Raw genomic sequence first — 13,138 nt, 5'->3', positions numbered from 1 at the left:
GCAGCGCCGACCGCCGGCCGTGTGTCCGTCAGGCTTTGCCGTGCCGTCGTGGCCGAGCCGATGTTGGTCCGGACGGGAGCGGCAGTGACCTTTTCTGATGGGGTCACTGCAAGCTGTCGCCAGCCTGGCGGACGAGTCTCCCTGCCCTTCTCTGTCCTCTGTGTAACCCGGTTTGGATTTTTAGTTCATGTAATCCAAAATGTGCATTAAATAATTTAAAAATGTAGTTAAAAGTCTATGGGTTGAAAGAGTTAAAATGTATTGATCACTGATGAAGTTATGTTGTTTTAAAAAAAAAAAGAGAGAGATGATTTTGGTTATTGTTTTCAATGAAAAATGTCATTTAAAATGTTCATGTGTTTGTGTAAAAATATATTTAAAAATGTTTGTAAAAATGACCACTGAATGTCCATGATTATGTTTTGTTTTTATTATTTTATTGATTAATTTAACGAGTTGAGAGGTGAGATGGGTGGAGTCAGGAAGTGAAACAGGAAGAGAAGGGAGAGGAGGACAGGAGGCACTGACTTCAAATATCTGCAAGGTGATGGAGAGGATGGTGAATGAAAGACTAATGCACTATATGGAAAGAAGACATCTGGTGGCCTCCTATCAGAGTGGATTTAGAAGAGGTAGGTGTGTGATGGACCCAGTCCTGTGTCTTGAAGATGAAATAAGGAAAGCACAGGTAAATAAGGAAGTTGTTGCAGCAGTTTTTCTAGATGTGGAGAAAGCTTATTGTAGCAGGAGGAGGCCCTCTCCTGGCTTGTAATAATTAACCAATCCCGCCAGGGGGAGCTGTGTATAAAAGAGGGCCATTCTCACTGGTGCAGCCTCTGCCGCTGGTTCTAGAGTAGACCCCGCCCCTGGGCTTCCTCACTTCCTGGTGTGAGCCGTGTGAGCTGTGTTTGCCTGCTGGGCTGCCTCTGGGATCATTTACCCCTGAATCTGGGTGTCAACTTGCTGCTAGAGGAGTGAGTATAGCTGTCCTCCTGGAGGCGCACCCCACTGTCATGATCAGCTGGCAGTAATCAGCAGTTTGTGTTTAGGTGGCTGTTGTGAAGCCACAGACTCCCCACCTCTCCTACCGGGTGATCAATTTGGATGCTTCTGGCCAGGTATGCAGTTCAGATACCCCCCTAGGTGTATGGAGGTATGTGCAGATGTATGACTGCCTTTTTTTTTTATTACATATTAGGAGCGGCCAGTTAAGCTGCAGTGGAACCTACCAGCTGTTTTGCCCTCCCGAGTTGCTGCCACGACACATAACTACGCCTGGTTTGCCTCTGCTCCGTGGAGTCGGTCTGCAGTTTGCTGCACTCCAAGCAACTGGCTGACCACCTGAACCGGGCTTGTACGCTGGTGGAACGCCAGGCGGAGGACAGCAGCGATCTGTTTGCTTTATTATCTTTTCTCTTTGATTTGATTACTTTTGTTTAAGACAGGTGTCGGTTTATTTTGTTGTTCTTTTGGTTATTGTTTCCTTATGTAATTTTGTGTTCATTCTTTGTTATTCTTCATTTACCTTTGTTTTTGTTTAGGGTGTGGCAGTTACAGGTTTGCATTTATTATTTTACTTGTGAGTTGTGGCTGCCCTCCCACTCATGTTTAGTTCTTAATTCTTCTTTGTTTGAATGCATGAATGTGAGGGGAAAAACCCTTTTTAACTCCCCTTGTCTTTTTCCCTCGCTTCCAGAAGCTGAGCACGACGGTGGTGGCATCGGTGTCCCTGGGTGGTGGGTCTCCCTCCTGTGTGATGTGCTGCGCACCCCTTTTTGTTTGAGTGTGTTCACCTTTATTTTCAGCGAGTGAGAGTGTCCACGTGTGTCTGGGAATGATCCTTCCGAGGGCTTCATTCCCCCTACTACTAGTGTCCCTCCGGTAAGCCTCAGCTTCTGATTGGGCTCCCCCCTTCCCCTTCTTTTAAGAGGAATGAATGTGTGTTTTTTTGAAATTCCATATTTAATAAAGATATTTTCTGTTGGCCAGAACCCACGTCTCCTGCTTCTTAGCCACGAACCTGAGTGTCCTCACTGTTAGTTATTTCCTTGGGTGCAACACCCAAGGTGGCGTTGTCTGGCTTCCGTTAATCTGATTCATCTCGCCACATTATGATATGATGTGGAGGGAAGGTCTGATGATTAAGCTGCATCAAGTGGGGCTTGGAGGGAGAATGTTCAACTGGGTCCTGGACTTTTTGAAGGGAAGAACCATCCAAGTGAAAATAGGCACAGAACTATCCAACAGTTATGTTGTGGAGAATGGAACACCGCAGGGAAGTGTCATCAGTCCCACTCTCTTTACAGCAATGATTAATGATATTTTTGTAAGCTTGCCTAGAGGTATGGGGAAATCGCTTTTTGCTGATGATGGGGCTATATGGAAAAGAGGGAGGCATGTGGTGTGTCAGCTGCAGGAAGGGGTTCGGCAGACTGAAGAGTGGGGGATAAAATAGGGATTTAAGTTTTCAGTAGGGAAGACAAAGGTGATGTTTTTTACCCAAAGGAGAGGTACAGAAGGGAATGAAGTGAGAATGTATGGACAAAGTATTGAGAGAGTGGATAGCTTTAGGTTCTTGGGGTTGCACTTTGACACACGTTTAACATGGAGTGAGCATACATCACATTTAGTGGGAAAGTGTAAGAAAGTAATTAACGTTAGGAGTCTTGCAGGGGTGAAATGGGGGGCTGACACGGCATCCTTAAAACGTATATTCATAGCACTAATCCGATCCAGACTAGATTATGGAAGTGTGGCATATGGGTCAGCGGCAAAGTCAGTGTTGGCAAGATTGGATGGAGTCCAGGCCCAGGGTCTGTTTAGGAGCAGTTAAAACTTCCCCAGTGTGTGCACTCCAAGTGGAAGCAGGAGAACTACCGCTTGATCTACGTAGGAAGCAGTTAAGTGCCAACTATTGGACATACTTGAGGGGTTATGGAGAACTCCATCCGACAAATGAGGTGATTCGGAACTGCTGGGAGAGAGGAAGAGGAGGAAAACTCAGCTTCGGCTGGACTGGAGGGTCAACTGCCAGAGAACTGGGAGTGGAGGATTTGGAGTTCTGTTCACCGGTGATCTGGCCTGCCATTCCTGTGTGGAAGATGGATACCAGGGTGATGGATTTTGGACTGATGGAAATATCTGGGAAGAAGAAAGGCCAAGAGCTTGCATGTGCATTTTATGCATATGTAGAGGAGAAGTATCATGATTACGTCCAAGTCTTCACTGATGGGTCAAAAGATCAAGAGACGGGAGCGGCGGTAGTGGTAGCTGGTCACGGAAGGACAATGAGCAGCAGAACATCAGACCACCTTAGTGTGTTCTCTGTGGAGATGTATGCCATTTTGATGGCACTAAGGTGGGTTAGAGAAAGTAAGACAAACAAAGTAATCATCTGCAGTGATTCAGTGTCTGTGCTAAAGAGCATCCGGTCAGGTATGTCAAGCAGTAGACCAGACTTAATTGATTCAGTATTGTTGGAACACAAAGGAATTAAGGGAGAAGGGGTGGAAATTGTATTTGTGTGGGTTCCTGCTCATGTAGGTGTGGGAGGAAATGAGAGGGCTGACAAGATGGCCAAAGAAGCAGTGAGGAAAGCACATATTGATACTCCCATCAGGCTGTCCAGGTCAGAGGGGAAGTCCATAGTGTGGACAGAAGTAAATAGGAAGTGGCAGCTGCGTTGGGACACGGAAGAAAGAGGAAGACACCTTTACGGCATACAGAAGGAAGTGGGGAGCACGAGGGTGGGAGGAGGCAGCAGGAAAGAGGAGACAGCTATTACAAGGCTGAGAATTGGACACACATACCTGAATAGCACAAAGCAGCTGATAGGGAGACATCCTACAGGACTCTGTGATTCATGTCAGGAGCCAGAAACAGTGGAACATGTGTTAGTGAACTGCAGGAGGTATTATCAGGAAAGAAAGAAGATGATGACAGGATTAAGACAAGAAGGAATGGAAGGAGGAGGGATGAGGGAAATATTGAAGTGGGGAAGAAGTGGAGGACATTTGAGTACCTTTCTAAGAGAAACGGCACTACGAGAGAGAGTGTAATAACAGTATAAGATAGAGAGGGAATGATCAGCAGATGGCGGTAGTGCAACCGTTTGGGATGCAAGCCATTAAACTCCAAGGAAGAAGAAGAAGAAGAAGGAGGACACGAGGCGAGGACGGCCTGGTGATGCGTGGCCGTGGAAGGGGAAGAAAAGTTGGTAAAACATCGAACTTTTGAGCTTTTTGTAGATGTCCACCGAGAAACAACAAGTTACTCGCACCCGGATGTTTATGGTGAATAAGACTGGTTGTTCCTGAGTCGGGAGGACCATGTGAAGACTCTTCGTGCTGGCAGCTACGGGCCAGTCAAAATGAGGGGCTCGGCGCGACTGGTTGGACTCACGGAGGTTCGCCTGCTCGGCGGATCGTTAAGCGTGTTGTCCTGCCTCTCCAGCTGTGAACCGTGAGTCTACGGGCGACGAGGACTGCCTTTAGCTTCTGCACACAGTATCACACCGAGGACGTTCCTCCCTCGTTGTGTTTGGAGTCGCGCTGCAGCGCGGAAGGACGCCATCTTGACTGTAAGTCGATCTGTTTACTTTTTTTTTTTCTGCATCGCGCTGAAGCGCGATCCAGCCGTGTTTTTTTTTTCTCTCGGCTGCAACGCACTCAAGTTTTTTCTTCAGGCCTGCAACGTGAGTTAATTTACTGGGTACCCACATTTCAGAGTGGTTGGTTTTAATTTCAATATAAAGGACAATAGATTTATTTTGGGGCTGATTGTATTTTGTTTGATTTTTATTTTTCTAATACTTTTCATTATTTTAGTAAATACTTGACAGTTCAACTATTATGTGGTTATTTTGTGTGAAAAGGTGCTATTTGGTTATACATTCATAATTTGGGGAAATTTAAGTATCTGAAAGAGTATTAATTAACCATAGGATACAAGAAGATTATTTATTTTAAAGAACTCGGGAGCGCACTCCACTATTTGGTCAGATCACCTAGGGGGCGCTACATCTGCCTCCTGTCTTTCTGTGTTTTCTGTGGGGTGACGGTCCTGCTGGCCCCGGAGAGCGACCGTCCCTCCGCCGCCACGCCCGGTTCCAGCCGTGCAGGAGCTTCCTGCTCGTCCGCCGCTGGTTCGTCTTTCATGACTTGGTTGGACGGCTCGTCTCTTCCTTCCAGCTCAAACTCGCCGTCGCGCACTCAGTTAGAGTTTGTGCTGGACTGGTCGCGTCTGTGTGACTCGCTGATGAAGTTACTCAGCGTCTTCATGTGGTCGGTTTTGCCGCCGGAGGGGGAAACGGCGACTCCCTCCTCCAGCCTGACTCCGGCCTGCTGCTTCCTCTTCCTCCCTTCCGCTTTACTTTTGGGCTTCTTGTCAGTTTTCTGGTTCTTGCCTGAATTCTTCCTCTTCTTCTTCTTCTTTTTCTTCTTCTCTGAGCGCTGCGCCTCGCCTTTGTCGGACTCGGCGTTGGAGCTCTGAGACGTGGAGACGGTGGCGAGCACCTTGATGAAGTCTTCGGCCGCGGTGACGACGTTTCTCAGAGAAGGCTCGTCGGGGCCCGGCGCGGCGGACGGAGTGGGACTCCCGGCTTTCTCGTCGCCGCTGCTGCTCATGGACTCTCTGGCGTGCGGAGGAGTCATCGTCAGCTCATCGATGACGTCGATTCCTCCGAAGTCGTAGGGCACGGCGTCCCTCAGCACGGCCACGGGGAGCTGCTCGTATCGACTGCACCTGGCCGGGGGGGAAAACAGAGGCGGATTGAGCGCGGCTCAGCTCGGCACGCCGCAAATCGTCTTAACAGTTCAGGCTGATACCTACATTCCATACCAGTGCCGCTCCGCACACTGCTCCTCGTACACCAAGTCGAAGCAGGGAACGCCGATGACATTGAAGAAGGCCTGGCCCACCACCCTGGAGGACGTGTCGTTCACCCTCCTCAGACAAGCCTTCAGGCTGCGGAGGCCACAGAGCAATCAGTCACAAGGAGAACCTGCATCGACCGAACTGACGCCTTCATTAGGTATCGACCGAGCTGCCGCCACGTTCACCAACCGATCAGGTTTATTGATTTCAGAGTTAATCTATTCAGCCATACATGAAGCAGCTGCTGCTCTGGAGGCTCTCTGCCTGCTTTCTGCTTGACGTAGAAAACAGTCCAGTTGTATATGACTGTGAAATCTTCTGTAACAGTTCACTCCTCTCAGTAACTCTGCTCTCTCGATTTTCTCCCCTCTGTTCTCAGTGCATTTCTCCAGGTCGAGTGGAATCAGATTTTTTTAACAGGTTGTACGTAGACTGCCCTGACAGAGCTTCTGGGTTCGCTGCGTTTAAGGTGTGTTTTATTCTGCCGTACCTCTAACGGCTGTGGAGCTTCCTGTTTACGTCCTGGTTTCCTGTCTGACAGGCTCTGGAAGCTGTCGATATTGTTAACGCGGTGGTGTACGTCCTGGGAGCTCCTCCCCATGTGCAGGTGTGTGTGATCCTCACCTCTCTCGCATTTTGTAAAGCTGCTCCTTCAGCAGTCAGAATAACTGCAGTTTACTCAATAACGTCAACATTTTCTTTCAGATCGGAGATGCAGGGGTTAAAGTAAAAAAAAATGATTTGACTGAAAATTTTCAAAATATTTTTTTAAGTGAAACTTTGTGCTTTCTTCTCAATTTAAATTTGAAAAATGTCCTTTATAACAAACAGCATTGATATTAAAATCGACATAAGTTGGTAAAAGCATCAAAAGCATAAAAAATTACAAGTTTATTCAAAGGTTATTTTTCATTAAACTCAGAAACTTTTTTTTAAGAACTTTTAACATTTCGAAAAAAAAAGTTGATTTGATGTTTATTTCTCTTTCAGGAAGTCATTCTAATCTACTTTTTTGCTTTTTAATACTGAAACCAAAGGTTTTAAGCATTGCCACTTTAGACCGACGCTTTGCTGGTGGAAGTGGAGGACTTTGCTGCAGCAGTAGAAGGGGAAGTGGAGGCCTTTGTTAGAGCAGTGGAGCTGGAAGTGGAGGCCCCATTAATTATTATAGTGTATTTTATTTTGATTCATACTAAGTTTCAACATGATAAATACCATTAACAGTAAAGCCTCGGTTGCAACATCTGTCTCATTAAAGCCATCTGCATATCTACAAACTACTATAAAATACGTGTTTATTGATGTTTTGTTCGGGCCATGGTGTCCAGCATCAGTGTTTCTCATCCAGATTTAGTCTGATCTTCCTCCAGTCTTCTTCCCACAAATAAAATTCAGTCATCATCTAATGGTAATTTCCTGCAAGAGTACCACAGATTTCATAATTTTCCCCATAAATGCGTAGAAATAGAAAACAACATTGCCACGTAAGCATTGTTTATGAAAATACCTGTATTGCTTTTTGTGCTATGTACCTGGTCTACTTTTTCTTGATGTATTTTCCAAGAGCAGAAACAAACTAATGAAAAAAGATTCTTAATTAATATGGAAACAGCAATACTGTGACGATTAAAAGATAACAATGACAATAATTGTCATAATAGCAATTTAAAAATTTAAATATAATACAAATATTAATTATACTAATTGTGATAATAACATGTGATAATAAGATATATAACAGTACAATATCACAATAATTCTGATCAGAATCATACAACCACAATATCAATAGCAATCAAGTACAATATACATCCTTAAACCAATTCTCTCAATAAAAATCTTGATCTATCTGAAGAGTTTATGACTTCATTTAATTCTCTTTATGTCTGTGAGTCCTCCATGTAAGATGTTTATGATAAACTCGATCAGAAGTTGAAAACTGGTCAATTTATGGTCACTTCTATGCGGCACACGGCAGCAGACTCACGTGACAACAATGCTTGTTTTCGCTGGTGGTTGCGCTATTTTAACCCGCTCCTTCCCTTTTTTGATTGACAGGCTTGTGTGTGATTCGTCCCGGTTCCACAGCGGCGGCGCACCAGACAAATTTACCGGATTTTTTTTTTTTTTCCCCATTACTTGGGGCCGAGTTGGTCGGGGGCAAGGTGATCGGGAGTCGGGGCCGATTTGATCGGGGGCCGACTTGGCTTGGGACCGGCGATATCAGGGACGACATGAATTGGGTCGTGGCAACGAGTTAACTCCAGATTGGCACGCCTTGCCACGACAACATCGTGGCAAAAAGTTGTGCAAGTGTAAACCTGGCTTTAGCCTCCTGATGTCCCGTGTGCTTTTAACGCTGCTTTGTTCTTGTAGATTGTGTAAACCAGGTCAGGTCTTAAAGGCAAAAACAGGCTTTTACAACGGCATCCATGGACTGGGTTGGGTTGTGGTGTCTGGCTCAGGCACAGAACGGCAGATCAGCCCGTCCATGCAGGGAACCATCAGCACCGTACAACAACCAACAACAGACTGAACAGTTACGTCACAACACGGACAACATCTACGTGTGCGCTCACGCGACATGCACTAACAGTAACAAAGATAAACAATAATAAAAGATAACACATTCACAAAAACACAGAAGGGCAAACTTATTAATTATTAATCTGCCTCACACTACCCCCCTCCGGGAGTACTGAGTCCCTTCAGTACAGGTGAATCAAATAAACAGATCTTGCAAAACTGAAAAACTTAGTCGGATCAAATCTTACAATCATTAACACAATAAGTTCAAACAGTGAACTTTTTTTTTTTTTTCTCTCTTTTCTCAGAATTTGCAACTCAGAATCATGACTTCAATCAATTGAAGAACCATTCAGTCTTTAATTCCGGTATCTCTCTGGTTTGTGAACAACTCGTCCACTGGAGGTCTTCACCGTGTTCTCGTGAGTTCTTCTGATCTCTTGTTCCTGGTTCTGCTTCCAGTTTAGAGCTTCATGCTGAGGATTCTCCTCTCGATCACATGACTTCTGAGATGTCTCATTGTCTCCTGGCTCACCAGCAATGTTCTCTTGTAGAAGCAGCTCTGCGAAGGATGAAGCATCCAACTCTGGTGACTGTTTCGCAGGCTCTTCGGATTTCTGCAACACTTGACTCCTCATGAACCCAGACAGGTACCATGTCGCTGTCGTATGGTTTAAGTCGATCATGATGCATTATCTTGCTGCGTTTCCTCTCTTGGATCTTGTAGAGCACAGGACTGCAGCATTCAGATATGATGAGGGGGCCTTTCCAAGGTGCTTGAAGCTTAGGACTTTGTCTTGGTGTCGTCCTTTACATAGACTAAATCCCCCCACACTGTAGGAATGCTCTCGTGCCCGAACATCATACGTCCTCTTCTGGCGCTCCTGTGCTGTGCGAAGATGCTCTCTCGCAGTATTTTGGGTCGCCTTTAGACCTTCTTCCAGGTTGTAGAGGAAATCTGCCACCTCCATTCTGTCAGATTTTAGCTCTGCCGCACCGGACTGGATATCTTGAGGTTGATGGACTTCTCTTCCGAGCATCAGCCGGTTAGGTGTGAACCCAGTGACTGCATGCTGTGAGCTGCGATAGGCGGAGGTGAGTAGTGGCAGCTGCTCGTCCCAGTTCTTCTGATTCTGGTCCACGTAGCATTCATTTGCAGCAAGGTTCGTTTGAACTGCTCTACCTGCCCATTGGAGGCAGGGTGATAAGGAGTGGTCCTGGTTTTGGTGATCTGCAAGAGCTTGCATACACTTTGGAACAGACAGCTCTCAAAGTTGCGACCTTGATCAGTGTGCAACTCGAGGGGTGCCCCAAACCGGGAAATGAAGTCATACACAAGTCTCTTTGCTGTTGTCTCTGCCCCTTGGTCTGGAACTGGGAAGGCTTCAACCCATCTGGTGAACTGATCGATGATGACGAGGATGTATTTGTTTCCACAGCTCGATATTGGAAATGAGCCAAGGATGTCTAGATGGAGACGGTCCAGAGGTGCTCCAGCTTGGTAACTCTGCAGCTTGGCTCATTTCACTGGCCCCTTGGACTTGCATGCCTTGCAGTGATGACACCTCTTTATGAACAGTCGAACATCTTCACCCATCCCATACCAGTGGTAGCTCTGCAGCAAACGCTCAAGGGTTTTTGCTTTTCCCAGATGACCAGAATGAGGCGGGTTGTGGCAAGCTCGCAGGACTTCTTGTTGATGGATGCCGGGACTAGCAACAGCAGAACTGGTTGTGGGGCTCCCAGTCTCTCCCAGGAATAGTAGAGAACTCCTTGTCGCTGCACAACCTGGGGCCAGCAGAGCCAGAACTTCCTCACGGCAGGGCTCTCCAGTGTCACCTGATCTTTAATTGGAAGAATCCCCTTTTCTTTCCAAACATACAGAATGGAGAGGACAGGATCAGCCTTCTGAAGTTCAGCCAGCTCTTGTGGGTGGACAGATTGAAGCCAGTTAACTTCTGGAATCCTTGACATAGATTGAGGTGACTGGCCTGTTTCTATTGGCTGCACGTTATCGACACTCGTCTCACTGCCGGTTTGGACACACCTCACTGCCAGTGGCACCACATCATCCACATCATCTTCGAACCTTGACCACTGTTCATGAAGTCTCTGGCAGTGCTTGCATCCTTGACATGGCAGGTCGGACAGTTTCTTCCCAGCTTGGTAGCAGTCACATTCATTTGAGTGTTCTTTGGTTCGTCTCGACATGGCATCAGCATTTGAATGCTGGCGGCCTGCTCGAAGCTCGATGTCGAAGTCGTACTGACTCAATTCCTCCAGCCAGCGGGCCAACTGACCTTCAGGGACTTGAACCGAAAGAGCCAGGTAAGACTGCCATGATCTGTTCTCAGTAGGAACTTCCTGCCCAATAGGGAGTGGCGGAACTGCGAAGTGAAGCGGACAACAACAAGCAGCTCACATCTGGTGACGCAATACCTCTGCTGAGCAGGTGTAAGAAGACTGCTGGCATATGTCAGAACTCGCTCCTCTCCCCACTGCACTTGTGCCAATACAGCTCCAATAACTTGAGGCATCAGTGTCGAGAATATACTTTCCTCCCACAGTTGGGTATCCCAGCACTGGTGCAGTTGTTAGTTTTTCTTTCAGTTGCGTGAAAGCATCCTGATGCTCATCTGTCCACAGGAATGTGGCACCCTTCTTTAGGAGACGGTGGAGGGGGCTTGCCAGTTCTGCAAATGCAGGGACAAATTTTCGGTAGTAATTACACAGACCGAGAAAAACTTGCAGCTCCTGCACACTGCTTGGAGGTTCCCAGAGTTGTACATCCTTGATCAGGGCTGGGTTTGGCTGGATTCCATCACCACTCACAATGTGGCCCAGGAAGAGGACTTCCTCCTGAAGCAAGTGGCACTTGTATGGTTTCAGCTTCAACCCGTAGGTGTGGAGATGACTGAAAACCTGTGCGAGCCGATCAATGCTTTCATCCACTCCTCTGCCAAGGACAATGACATCATCCAAATAGATGAGCAACGTCTCCCACTGGAATCCCCTAAGGACAAGCTCCATCGCTCTCTGAAATGTGCTTGGGGCATTGCAGAGTCCAAAAGGCATGCGGGTGTACTCAAAGAGGCCCCATTTGGTGACAAACGCAGTCTTCTCACGGTCTTTGTCATCCACTGCTATCTGCCAATAGCCAGACTGAAGGTCAAGTGTTGAAAACATTGTGGCTCCTCCGAGAACATCAAGACACTCTTCAATTTTGGGCAAGGGATATGCGTCCTTGACTGTCAGGCTGTTCAGGCAGCGGTAATCCACACACCACCGCACTCCTCCATCTTTTTTGCGTACTAAAACGACTGGGGAGGCCCACTCTGATGAGGGTGGAGTGATCACACCTGCCTTGAGCATTGCTCGAAGATGATTCTCCTCTTCGTTCTGGAATCCAAGTGGTGTCCTCCTCACGGGCTGGCGCACTGGTTTGGCTGCCCCTGTGTTGATCTTGTCAGTGACAGCAGCCATGTAGCCCAGGTCAGAGTCACTCTTGGCAAAAAGAGATTGGTATGTTAGCAATAGCTGGAGGAACCGCTGCTGTTGCTCTTCACTAAGCATCTCACTAGTAGCACCAAACAGTCCTTGGAGATGTTCAGGAAGATCAGAGATGGTCACTACTCTCCCTACACTCAATGGTGAAGCACTTTCTGACCTTTCCTGGATGTTGGGCCCTTCACTCTGCTTGGGTGAACATGATGGCTCTTCAGGATAAGTCTCAACTAAGAGTCCAAGACACGCTCCTTTTGGCAGAGCTGCCTTGCTGGTAGAGAATTTGCATAATCTGACAGGGACCCGCTTCCCCGTGGTAACAACACTACTCCCCGAGGCCACAGCATCAGTAATGCTCAAGGGCTCCAGTTCAGCTGGGATCCCTGGCTTTGGGTTTGTCACTTCTCCCCACACAACACATTCAGATGTAGGTGGTATGGTGGTAGTCTCCCCTAGGGTTACTCTGGCAACACAGTAGTCTGCTTCATCTGTTATCATCTTGGAGGGCACGAGTTCATCACCAATGAAAACCTTGCCCCGGGTGTAAACGACAACATCATGGGCCTTCATCAGATCATATCCCAGGAGAAACAGAGTCATGTATGGGGGCCACATGTACATCCCAGTCAATTATTCTGGATGCAATTTTAAAGGTGACTTTCAGTCCACACTTTGCCTTCATGCCCTCCCCTACTCCTACATTAAGTAGGTAGGTGTCGTGTAGATCGTGTGAACTCTCACCTGAGAGACCTTGGTACAGTTCTTCAGAGATGACTGTAGTCTGAGCTCCGGTGTCTATCACAGCCTGTGTGGGGATGCCGTTCACAGTCACCATAATCTGCACACTCTCACCTTTGTTTTTGGTACAGCCAATCTGTAGTCCTGGTGATGGGTGATCTTGGGTTGGTGTCACTCCTGACTGCAGCCGCGGGTCTAGGTCTTTGTCCCCAGGGTGGTGTACATTAGTTGGGCTCAATGACTGCATGCAGTCCCTCCTGAAGTGTCCTGTTTCTCCACATTTGAAACATGGGCCGGTTGCTCCACGGGTCGGGCTTGGTGACTGGGAGCGTGCTCTCCTGGGTTGCACCTGATGGTGGTTCTGTTTCCTTTCTAGCAGTGAGGGAAGTTGAGCTGCTTCTCCAGTTTGCTGGTGTTCTTTGAATGTGGACTGGAGATGATCAAACTGTAGCTGTAGCTTTCCTACTGCATGAACAAGGGTCTTCACTTGGTCGGT

At 47.2% G+C, this 13,138-nt stretch overlaps 1 long non-coding RNA gene across 1 annotated transcript; it reads left to right on the top strand.

Moving 5' to 3' along the window:
• Positions 1–882: 882 nt before the first annotated feature.
• LOC115399988 (uncharacterized) lies at positions 883–2,012 on the top strand. The gene is made up of 3 exons (XR_003932754.1): positions 883–974; positions 1,050–1,118; positions 1,199–2,012. It is a non-coding gene; the product is annotated as an uncharacterized LOC115399988 (long non-coding RNA).
• Positions 2,013–13,138: the final 11,126 nt, after the last annotated feature.

The sequence above is a fragment of the Salarias fasciatus genome, chromosome 14 (assembly GCF_902148845.1).
Source record: "Salarias fasciatus chromosome 14, fSalaFa1.1, whole genome shotgun sequence".
Classification (NCBI taxonomy): Eukaryota; Metazoa; Chordata; class Actinopteri; order Blenniiformes; family Blenniidae; genus Salarias; species Salarias fasciatus.
The sequence above is the reverse complement of the archived record's forward strand: the minus strand, read 5'-3'. Positions and strand labels throughout refer to the sequence as shown.